The sequence below is a fragment of the Pinus tabuliformis genome, chromosome 4_1 (genome assembly GCF_031772625.1).
Source record: "Pinus tabuliformis cultivar Carrire ecotype Pingquan chromosome 4_1, CPIR1, whole genome shotgun sequence".
Classification (NCBI taxonomy): Eukaryota; Viridiplantae; Streptophyta; class Pinopsida; order Pinales; family Pinaceae; genus Pinus; species Pinus tabuliformis.
In genome coordinates, this window is record NC_142303.1 from 819,442,813 (window position 1) to 819,453,443 (window position 10,631).

General features: G+C 38.6%; 2 pseudogenes; both read right to left on the reverse strand.

Annotated features, from left to right (window-relative positions):
- Positions 1-1,804: 1,804 nt before the first annotated feature.
- On the reverse strand, positions 1,805-7,387 carry LOC149178749 (CBL-interacting serine/threonine-protein kinase 26 pseudogene; annotated as a pseudogene).
- A 51-nt stretch (positions 7,388-7,438) lies between these two features.
- On the reverse strand, positions 7,439-9,316 carry LOC149178750 (CBL-interacting serine/threonine-protein kinase 26 pseudogene; annotated as a pseudogene).
- Positions 9,317-10,631: the final 1,315 nt, after the last annotated feature.

Sequence of the window (10,631 nt, forward strand, 5' to 3'; positions counted from 1 at the left end):
CATGTTCACGCTCTCTCCATTCCATGTTTATGGTTCAAAATCATGCAATTAAACATTGAAGATCATTATAATCAAATTTGGAGAGATTTAGAAAAAAAATTGGGCATTTTCATTTATTTTTTCTTTCCCTCAACATTGTGTGCATTTGAATTTGATGAGAAGTGCGCATGTGCATGGTTTCTTTCCTTGAAACTACACACATAGCATTTAAAATATTGTCGGTTTGTGCAAGCTCGATGAAGGTACCTGTGCACATCGAGGGTGAAAACATTTTGCAAAACCCTCCCAAAAAACCAAAATCCATGGTGGAAAGCTAAAAAAATTGACATGAAAATGAAGAGCTCGGATAGACCATTTACCTAGTGAAAGCAGCTCGCGATTTCGTCCAACGGTTTGCCCGGAAGCAACTTCAGAAGTTTCTGGTAAAAAATGACTTCTATCTCTCTCGAAAGGGTAAAAATGCAAATGGTGAAAACTTTTACTTTTTCGACTTTTTATAATTTTTTAGGGTTATTTCTATAAAAAAAAATTACCTATTGATTGTTTTAAGTCTGATTTTATAAATGTTTTCATGTCTATTTTTCGAGCAGAGATAATTATTTGGAGTTTAAGTGTGCAGATTACAGGATAATTATGGAAACATATCATTTTGGTACTGATTACATTTTATTACTTTTCAAATGAATTAAAACTTGTGAAAAAGTGAAACCACAAAATTCTCCTTACGCCTGTTAGAGCTCAAATCTGCCTTAGGCTGAAGGAAGGCAGGATTCAAGATAACACCATACCACGCTCAGCCTCGTAGCTAGCCCTACGAGGACAGGAGAGGGCTCTCTCCGGGTCAACTCAGTAAAAATACTCAATAGGGTCTGAGATGACTTAAAATGAGAACTGATTTTAGGCTAGTAAATAGATATGAAAGAGAGGTAATTGATTGAATGACTGGGTTTGAGGGATGTATGGGATGAAGAATAGCATGAGCGGAGAGATTAAATCAAAGACGCAGATTATTTCATGAGGCAAGATAGGCAAAAAGTTTAGCATTCAAATTAAAATAATATGGAGCGGAAAGACTATTTGAGATGTTTGAACAAGGCATATATAATGAATCCTTATCAAAAGAAGAAAACACACAGAAACCTGAACACTTTCCCAAGGCAGAGCAATATAACTGGATTCTGCCTCTCTCACTTAAAAGCATTCAAATAGAAATGACTGTAAATGAACGGTAAAACATGACAAGATACAAATGAAATAGTAGAAGAAACATATGCTAAACATATACCACAAGAATCTCATAAACCAGAGCTGCGACCTTTCATTAATTCTCTGTCAAAGTTGCACAGTGAAGTGTTGAGCGTTTCTCCCACACGTTTCCCAGAAATTCCAACCTCTACAAATGCTTTTTTAATACAATAAATAAGCCTTCTATGAGAAAATGGATCAACCTAGAATAAGGAATCATTTAATCATCACTAACAAAACAGAAACTGAAGAGGCAACCACCTGTTCTAAAAAGGGGTAGCGTTACATTTTCCACTCAAACGACCAATGGAGAAGTGAAAGGTGTAGCGTGGATCCCATGAAATCATGACTTGAAGACAAAAAATAGACCATACATTCCTATCTCTCTACTGTGGTTTATATCTTCGTTCTATCTTTGGCTTTTGGTCTATGACTCTTCACCTTCCCTGGCATTCCGTCGGAATCCCTTTAATTGATGTTTGTTTATTTGTGTATTAAAACACTCCATTGCAGATTCTCAGCCTTGATACCTGGTGAGTTGTTACAATCAACGTCGTGGCTAACTGGTGAGAGTGAGCTTTTCCACCTCTATCTTTCCACATGTTATATCTACTTGCAAGCTAAGATCACTTGACAATTCCTTGCACAACTCCTTGAACTGTCCTATGTTGCCGGCGGTTTTCTTGAGTTCTACCACATCTAAACACAGGCTTACTTGGTAAACACCGGATCACTTCGAACAACTCCGTTGCAATAGAAAGATGTCCATTCCCCTTCGATTTCAGATCGACATGCAGTAAATCTAGCTTGCTATTTTTTCTCTCAACTTGAAACCTCATGGCTTTGGCTGTTTCTTCAATTTTCTGCATGATATCTTTGGCTGCATACATGGACGCGAATATTGTTTTCCTTTCCCGGGCGTCCTCTTCTTCAAAGAAGCCAGACAGATCAAGGCTTCCTGACCTTGCTATTAACTGAAAAGCGTTCATCAGAACTGGCCCCGTTTCCTCCCTGTACATATGGTCCTCTGAATTTTCAAAAGCCGCATCCACATCATCCAAACAAGTGTTCTCCTCCACAAACTTAGCTCGAGAATAGCCTTGCTTAAACCACTCATCTACCACTATTTCTGCTATACTTATGCGCGTCTTCGGATTGGGATTGATTATTCTTCTGATCAATTTTCAAGCCCCAGCAGAGAGCCATTTCGGAAACTTGAAGTCGCTTTTGAAGATCTTATAATACAACACAGCAAGATTGTTGTCGTCGAATGGCAACCAGCCTATCAAAAGAACAAAGAGAATGACACCGCTAGACCAAACATCGGTAGGAGCACCATCGTATCCTCTGCTAGAAATGACCTCGAGTACCACATAATTGGGGCTTCCACAAGTCGTATGGAGCAAACCATCTTCCCTAAATTGCTAAGGCAACGCGCTGAGGCCGAAATCAGATATCTTCACATTTCCATTTGCATTGAGAAGAACGTTCTCAGGCTTCAAATCTCTGTGGTAGACACCCTTGCTGTGACAATATCCTATGGCTTTAATAAGCTGCTGAAAATACTTTATCGCGTCGCTTTCTTTCAGCTTGCCATTGCGCGAGACTTTATCGAACAATTCACCCCCTGTCACAAATTCAAGAACAATGTATATCTTCTTCTTACTCGCCATTACCTTGTATAATCTCACGGAATTTGGATGCTTGATGAGCTTTAAAGTGCAGATTTCACGCTTGAAATGATTGACGATATTGCGGTGGAAAATCTTTTGCTTGTCCAAATTTTTCACGGCATAGCTCTACCCTATTTCAACGTTAACTGCCCTCTTCACTTTAGCGAAATTCCCTGATAACCTGTCGAGGCTAAAGCCTAAGTCCTTTACAATCCCTATTCTTGCCTCAGATCTCCAAGGCTTCGACAACCAAAGCTCAGATGTGTCATGCTGGAATCCTACAACAAGAGAATTGGATTCGTTTTTGAAAATTGGTGTGATGTCTTGCTTGGAGGCTATGTGCACCGCGCGCACACCCAGTGCGCCGCGCTCAATTTCAATGCGTCACGCCAAGATTTCACACACAATTTCTGCCTTTAGACCAACCTTTTGATTGTTTCACAATTTGGTTTGGCTTTTTTGAGTACTTGTTTGCAAATGAACCATTTAAACATAAAAATATTTCAGATACATAAAGAATCTTGATTTCATTTGGAAAATTCTCTTTCCAATAATGTAGAACTTTGGCACTTTGAACTTTTCAAAGGTGAACTCTGTTTTTCATTTCCATCTGAATTTCTGACTTAAATGATGGCTCCTTCTTGGTTGATTTTCTGCAGAGATGATGGCGTTAGACTTCGGTGAAAGATAACCAGAGGCTGCATTCGAAGTACTCCATGATGGAAGACTTTAAAATACAAATTTATTACAAAAACAAATTTGACGATTTCTTCTCCAAAACAGAGTTTTGGAGAAGAATCATCTTCGAGCATTACTGATGATGAAACTCTTGAAATAAGAGACTTATTGAACCTTCCTCTAGCCTGCAAGTATTATTGAAGCACTTTGAGAACAAGAATTTTCAAACCCTAGACCTAATGACCAAGTTGACTCTTTGCTTATCAAGCGATAAAAACAAGACTGTAAATGATTTCAAGACTGCCTTAATGAACTTTAATAAACAGAGCTGAGCCAGCAGGACATGGCATAAGGGGTAAATGAGTGACCAGGTCCTTCCTTTAGATAATGACATGCCTCTAGCGAAATGCAACTGAGTGAAGCGAGTGAGACACCTAAAAATGAAATGCAAAAAGAGTTTTGATCTCTGACAAAGGGATGACTAGACTGACTCTAACATTGGCTCCAATGGGGATGGTATCTCCTTGGAGGTTCCAGGAATGGTAGATCTTTGGGAGAGCAGACCAGTGCCTTATCCATTGGGCAATGGAGTCTAAACTCAAGCTAAAATGCATGACTGAAGACCGACACAAACTAACTCAACTTTAAAACTGAAATCACTGAAAAACTTGACTTTAACAAACTAACTCAAAATGACTAAGACCTAAACTTAAAACTTAAAGCTTGGTGGTAGTACATAACCACCTGTGTTTCTTACAAGGCAATATACGATCAAACTATATCAAAATGCCAATGTAACCAATCAAGCAGATGCCTTCTTGATTGATTCTCCCAATCAGATCTCCTAGTCAACAACAAATAATGGTAACTGGGCATCCAAAAACATAATTGACCATGATCTCCTTCATCACTAAACACTGCAATAATCACCTTCATTGCTGGCTGCAACAGATTTTCCAGTGGATCATGAAACACATGAAGTCTTTCCTCCTCTTTCTTCTGATCTTTCTTCATAAATAAGAGTATGTTCGTGGTCTTCAAAAAAATTTGAAGAAGTAGATGAGCAGATTTCCTTTTCAAAGAGCATTTCAAAACATGAGACATATGAGGAAGAATATGAAAGGGAATCCTGAGTGGTCTGGTCTTCTAAAGTCTGAATATATTGTAGATTATCTTCATATGATATGACAGCTAGATTGTCTTTACATTCATCGATCATGAGACAAGAAACTTCAAATTATTTGTGAAACCCAACAATATCATTTATATCATCTACCCCAAATTCATCCAGAGAAACCTCTTTACTTACTTGATCACAAATCTCATCTTGTTGTTTATGAACCGATTGGATGACCTCTTTATGAAGGCTTTGTGCTGATGACATGAGAACATTTGGATCCATAACTCTGTCTTCTTTATTCCAGACGTTTTTAGCAGCAGGGTTCTCCTTCATGGGATTCAGTACAAGGTAGTCTTGGTCATCACAATCTAAATCTGGATCTGAATTAGCTGTCTTGACATTATCACATTTGAAATTAGAACTGGACTTCCTTGCATGCTGTCTTCTTTTATGGACAGATCTGAAACGAAACTTTCTCTTTCATCACTTTCAGCCATATGGAAATCTTCAACCTGCTGATATATAAAGCTACTTACAAGACTGTCATCCTTTACAGAAGAGGAAGAAGTTCCACCATCACTTTCTTGACCATGTGCACATTGCAGATCTGCGTTAACTACAACTGTAACATGACCATTCAAGAGTTGATCTATCTCGTCTTCGGACAAAGGAGAAAATACTTTTTGTTTTCTCTTGCTCAAACAGTGATTGTCTTCATTGATTTCAAGTGAAGGTGTATACAAATTTTCCTCATACAGCTGATCCATTTCATGTAATTCCTGTTGACTGTCAAAATGCACAATTCCTTCATCTTCCGCCATACTAAGATCTTGATCCTGCTGCAAATTTTCATGATCATCTTTATGCTGCTGAAATGGATTTTTTTACAAGGCTTCCAAGATCTCATCATCCATGAAATTATCATCCTCATAGTATCTTTCAAGGCTTTCAATAAAACTATAAGCATGCTCGCAGCAGTCCCGAACTAAATTTAATGATGGATAAGATTCTTTATATCTTTCAATGAACATGGCATGAAAATCCTTTAAACAGTAAATACAAGCACGCAACAAACTTTCATACCAAGATAGGGCTTCACCTTCTAAAGTGGCCAGGAATATCTTCATCAAGCAATCTTCAGAAATTCAACCTTCAACTTGTGGATGTGAATGTGAAATCTAACCAGATGTAAAGCAGCATCCTTCCTACCATCATCTTTAAATGTAGGAAAATTCCTTGACCATTCTACCTTCGGAATTTTATTTGGAAAACCTGGAATGTGATCTCGACTCATGGGAGCGTATCTTATTGCAACCCATTCCATCTCGAAAATCTCAAAGCTACTGACCTTTCTGCAGTGGAGTCACTATGAAGGATTGATCTCTGGATTTTTCAGTGAATGAAGTCGCCAGGTGAATGATTTCAGCCTTGCTGTGTCTGATCGTTGTCCACCATCAACAATCAGATCTAACTTGATACATGTACTAGGGCAATTAACAAGTTAGATGTCACGTTTACAAGCTAGACCAGAGATTGACTGAAGCAGTGTTTATCTACTTCTGCTAATGCAAAGCAAAAGCGTTTCAAAGGCTACCTGGCATAACTTCAGGCTTCGTCTGTAGCTATAAAACAAATGACATCAACAAGCAAACCACATTTTCTTCCCCATTATGGTCGCCACTATGTTAGAGCTCAAATCTGCCTTAGGCTGAAGGAAGGCAGGATTCAAGATAACACCATACAGGAGAGGGCTCTCTCCATGTCAACTCAGTAAAAATACTCAATAGGGTCTGAGATGACTTAAAATGAGAACTGATTTTAGGCTAGTGAATAGATATTAAAGAGAGGTAATTGATTGAATGACTGGGTTTGAGGGATGTATGGGATGAAGAATAGCATGAGCGGAGAGATTAAATCAAAGACGCAAATTATTTCATGAGGCAAGATAGGCAAAAGTTTAGCATTCAAATTAAAATAATATGCAGTCGAAAGACTATTTAAGATGTTTGAACAGGGCATATATAATGAATCCTTATCAAAAGAAGAAAACACATAGAAACCCGAACACTTTCCCAAAAAAGAGAAATATAACTGGATTCTGCCTCTCACTTAAAAGCTTTCAAATAGAAATGACTGTAACTGAACGGTAAAACATGACAAGATACAATTGAGACAGTAGAAGAAACATATGCTAAACATATACCACAAGAATTTCATAAACTAGAGCTGCGACCATTCATTAATTCTCTATCAAAGTTGCACAGTGAAGTGTCGAGCGTTTCTCCCACACGTTTCCCAGAAATTCCAACCTCTACAAATGCTTTTTTAATACAATAAATAAGCCTTCTATGAGAAAATGGATTGACCTAGAATAAGGAATCATTTAATCATCACTAACAAAATAGGAACTGAAGAGGCAGCCACCTGTTCTAAAAAGGGGCAGCGTTACATTTTCCACTCAAACGACCAATGGAGAAGTGAAAACTGTAGCATGGATCCCATGAAATCATGACTTGAAGACAAAAAATAGACCATACGTTCCTATCTCTCTATTGTGGTTGATATCTTCGTTCTATCTCTGGCTTTTGGCCTATGACTCTTCACCTTCCCTGGCGTTCTGTCGGAATCCCTTTAATTGACGTTTGTTTATTTGTTTATTAAAACACTCCATTGCAGATTCTCAGCCTTGATACCTAGTGAGTTGTTACAGTCAACATCGTGGCTAACCAGTGAGAGTGAGCTTTTCCACCTCTATATTTCCGCACGTTATATCTACTTGCAAGCTGAGATCACTTGACAATTCCCTGCACAACTCCTTGAACTATCCTATGTCACTGGCGGTTTTCCTGAGTTCTACCACATGTAAACACGGGCTCACTTCGAACAACTCCGTTGCAACAGAAAGATGTCCGTTCCCCTTCGATTTCGGATTGACATGCAGTAAATTTAGCTTGCTATTTTTTCTCTCAACTTGAAACCTCATGGCTTTGGTTGTTTCTTCAATTTTCTGCATGATATCTTTGGCTGCATACATGGACGCGAATATTGTTTTCCTTTCCTGGGCGTCCTCTTCTTCAAAGAAGCCAGACAGATCAAGGCTTCCTGACCTTGCTATTAACTGAAAATCATTCATCAGAACTGGCCCCGTTTCCTCCCTGTACATATGGTCCTCTAAATTTGTAAAAGCCGCATCCACATCATCCAAACAAGTTTTCTCCTCCACAAACTTAGCTCGAGAATAGCCTTGCTTAAACCACTCATCTGCCACTATTTTTGCTATACTTATGCGCGTCTTCGGATTGGGATCGATTATTCTTCTGATCAATTTTCAAGCCCCAGCAGAGAGCCATTTCGGAAACTTGAAGTCACTTTTGAAGATCTTATAATATAACACAACAAGATTATTGTCGTCGAATGGCAACCAGCCTATCAAAAGAACAAAGAGAATGAAACCACTAGACCAAACATCGGCAGGAGCACCATCGTATCCTCTGCTAGAAATGACCTCGGGTACCACATAATTGGGGCTTCCACAAGTCGTATGGAGCAAACCGTCTTCCCTAAATTGCTGAGGCAGCGCGCTGAGGCCGAAATCAGATATCTTCACATTTCCATTTGCATCGAGAAGAACGTTCTCAGGCTTCAAATCTCTGTGGTAGACACCCTTGCTGTGACAATATCCTACAGCTTTAATAAGCTGCTGAAAATACTTTCTCGCGTCGCTTTCTTTCAGCTTGCCATTGCGCGAGACTTTATCGAACAATTCACCCCCTGCCACAAATTCAAGAACAATGTATATCTTCTTCTTACTCGCCAATACCTTGTATAATGTCACGACATTTGGATGCTTGATGAGCTTTAAAGTGCAGATTTCGCGCTTGAAATGATCGACGATATTGCGGTGGAAAATCTTTTCCTTGTCCAAATTTTTCATGGCATAGCTCTGCCCTGTTTCGACGTTAACTTCCCTCTTCACTTTAGCGAAATTATGTGATAACCTGTCGAGGCTAAAGCCTAATTCCTTTACAATCCCTATTCTTGCCTCAGATCTCCAAGACTTCAGCAACCAAAGCTTAGATGTGTCATGCTGGAATCCTGCAACAAGAGAATTGGATTCACTTTTCAAAATTCGTGTGATATCCTGCTTGGAGTCTATGTGCGTCACGCGCACACCCAGTGCGCAACGCCATGTGGGTGCGCCGTGCTAAAGCAAAAATACACAGTGAATCCACGCCCAATGTGCCGCGCGCCCTATGTGCGCCGCACTCAATTTCAATGCGTCGTGCCAAAATTTCACACACAATTTCTGCCTTCAGACCAACCTTTTGATTCTTTCACAATTTGGTTTGGATTTTTTGAGGACGTGTTTGCAAATGAACCATTTAAACATACAAATATTTCAGATACATAAAGAATCTTGATTTCATTTGGCAAATTCTCTTTCCAATAATGTAGAACTTTGGCACTTTGAACTTTTCAAAGGTGAACTCTTTTTTTCATTTCCATCTGACTTTCTGACTTTAATGATGGCTCCTTCTTGGTTGATTTTCTGCAGAGATGATGGCGTTAGACTTCGGCGAAAGATAACCAGAGGCTGCATTCGACGTACTCCATGATGGAAGACTTTAAAATACAAATTTATTACAAAAACAAATTTGAGTTTTGGAGAAGAATCATTTTCGAGCATTACTGATGATGAAACTCTTGAAATAAGAGACTTATTGAACCTTCCTCTGGCCTGCAAGTATTATTGAAGCACTTTGAGAACAACAATTTGCAACCCTAGACCTAATGACCAAGTTGACTCTTTTCTTATCAAGCGATAAAAGCAAGACTGTAAATGATTTCAAGATTGTCTTAATTAACTTTAATAAACAGAGCTGAGCCAGCAGGACATGGCATAAGGGGTAAATGAGTGACCAGGTCCTTCCGTCAGATAATGGCATGCCCCTAGCGAAATGCAACTGAGTGAAGCGAGTGAGACACCTAGAAATGAAATGCAAAAAGAGTTTTGATCTCTGACAGAGGGATGACTAGACCGACTTTAACAACACCCTTTTCAGACTCCTTAAAAACGAAAAGATCTCTGAGTACTTGATTGTTAGAACTCGTAAAAGTAAATGGAAAATCGTCCTTTCAGTGTAAGTTTACCCTTTTACAGACTGAACGATACTATTTATGAAAAAGGTATACATTGACTAATCATTGTCAATAGAGTTCTCTCTTGCATTATTTTATCCTTTTTTTGAGCTTGAGGGACTAAATTTATGAAAAAGAACACTATGGAGTTTACTTACATGTTTCTACTGACTCCCTCAAACTGAAAAACACTGAGCTTTAATTTCTCCGATCTCGTTAAAATTTTACGATAAAAGAGCTATACGAGTTTTATTTTGTGTCTTTTCAAACTCTTTAAACATGAAAACGACATCAAGTTATGCCTTTACTAGACTCGTTAAAATTAAACAGTACAAGACTCATTAAAGATGATGAGACCAAACCACTCCTTAAGGTTCATTAAAAATAGTTCGAAGGAATCATCTGAAGGATGATCTTGTGGGACAATCATATGTTATCGTTCTTAATATTGTAAAAAATAAAGAGGTACTTGCCAGTAATGGTGGGGGAAAAGTGAGAAAGAATCTTTGTTTTTCATTTATAAAAGGCAATATGTCACTCTTGAACATGACATTTTGTCACTTTCATGTCCGGGTTGGGAAATCCATTTGTTACTCAGTTGACCATACCTCATTGAAAGTCTTTAGTTGGGTTGGGTTTTATTTTTTGAGTCAAATGCTGCCAAGTCATCATGTCATGTCTCTGATATGTTCAATAGGAGTTCAACCTCAGTCAAAATTACTTTCTAGGTCTTAGCCTTCAATCATGTCGACCATCCCTGAGTCAGTATTGAATTA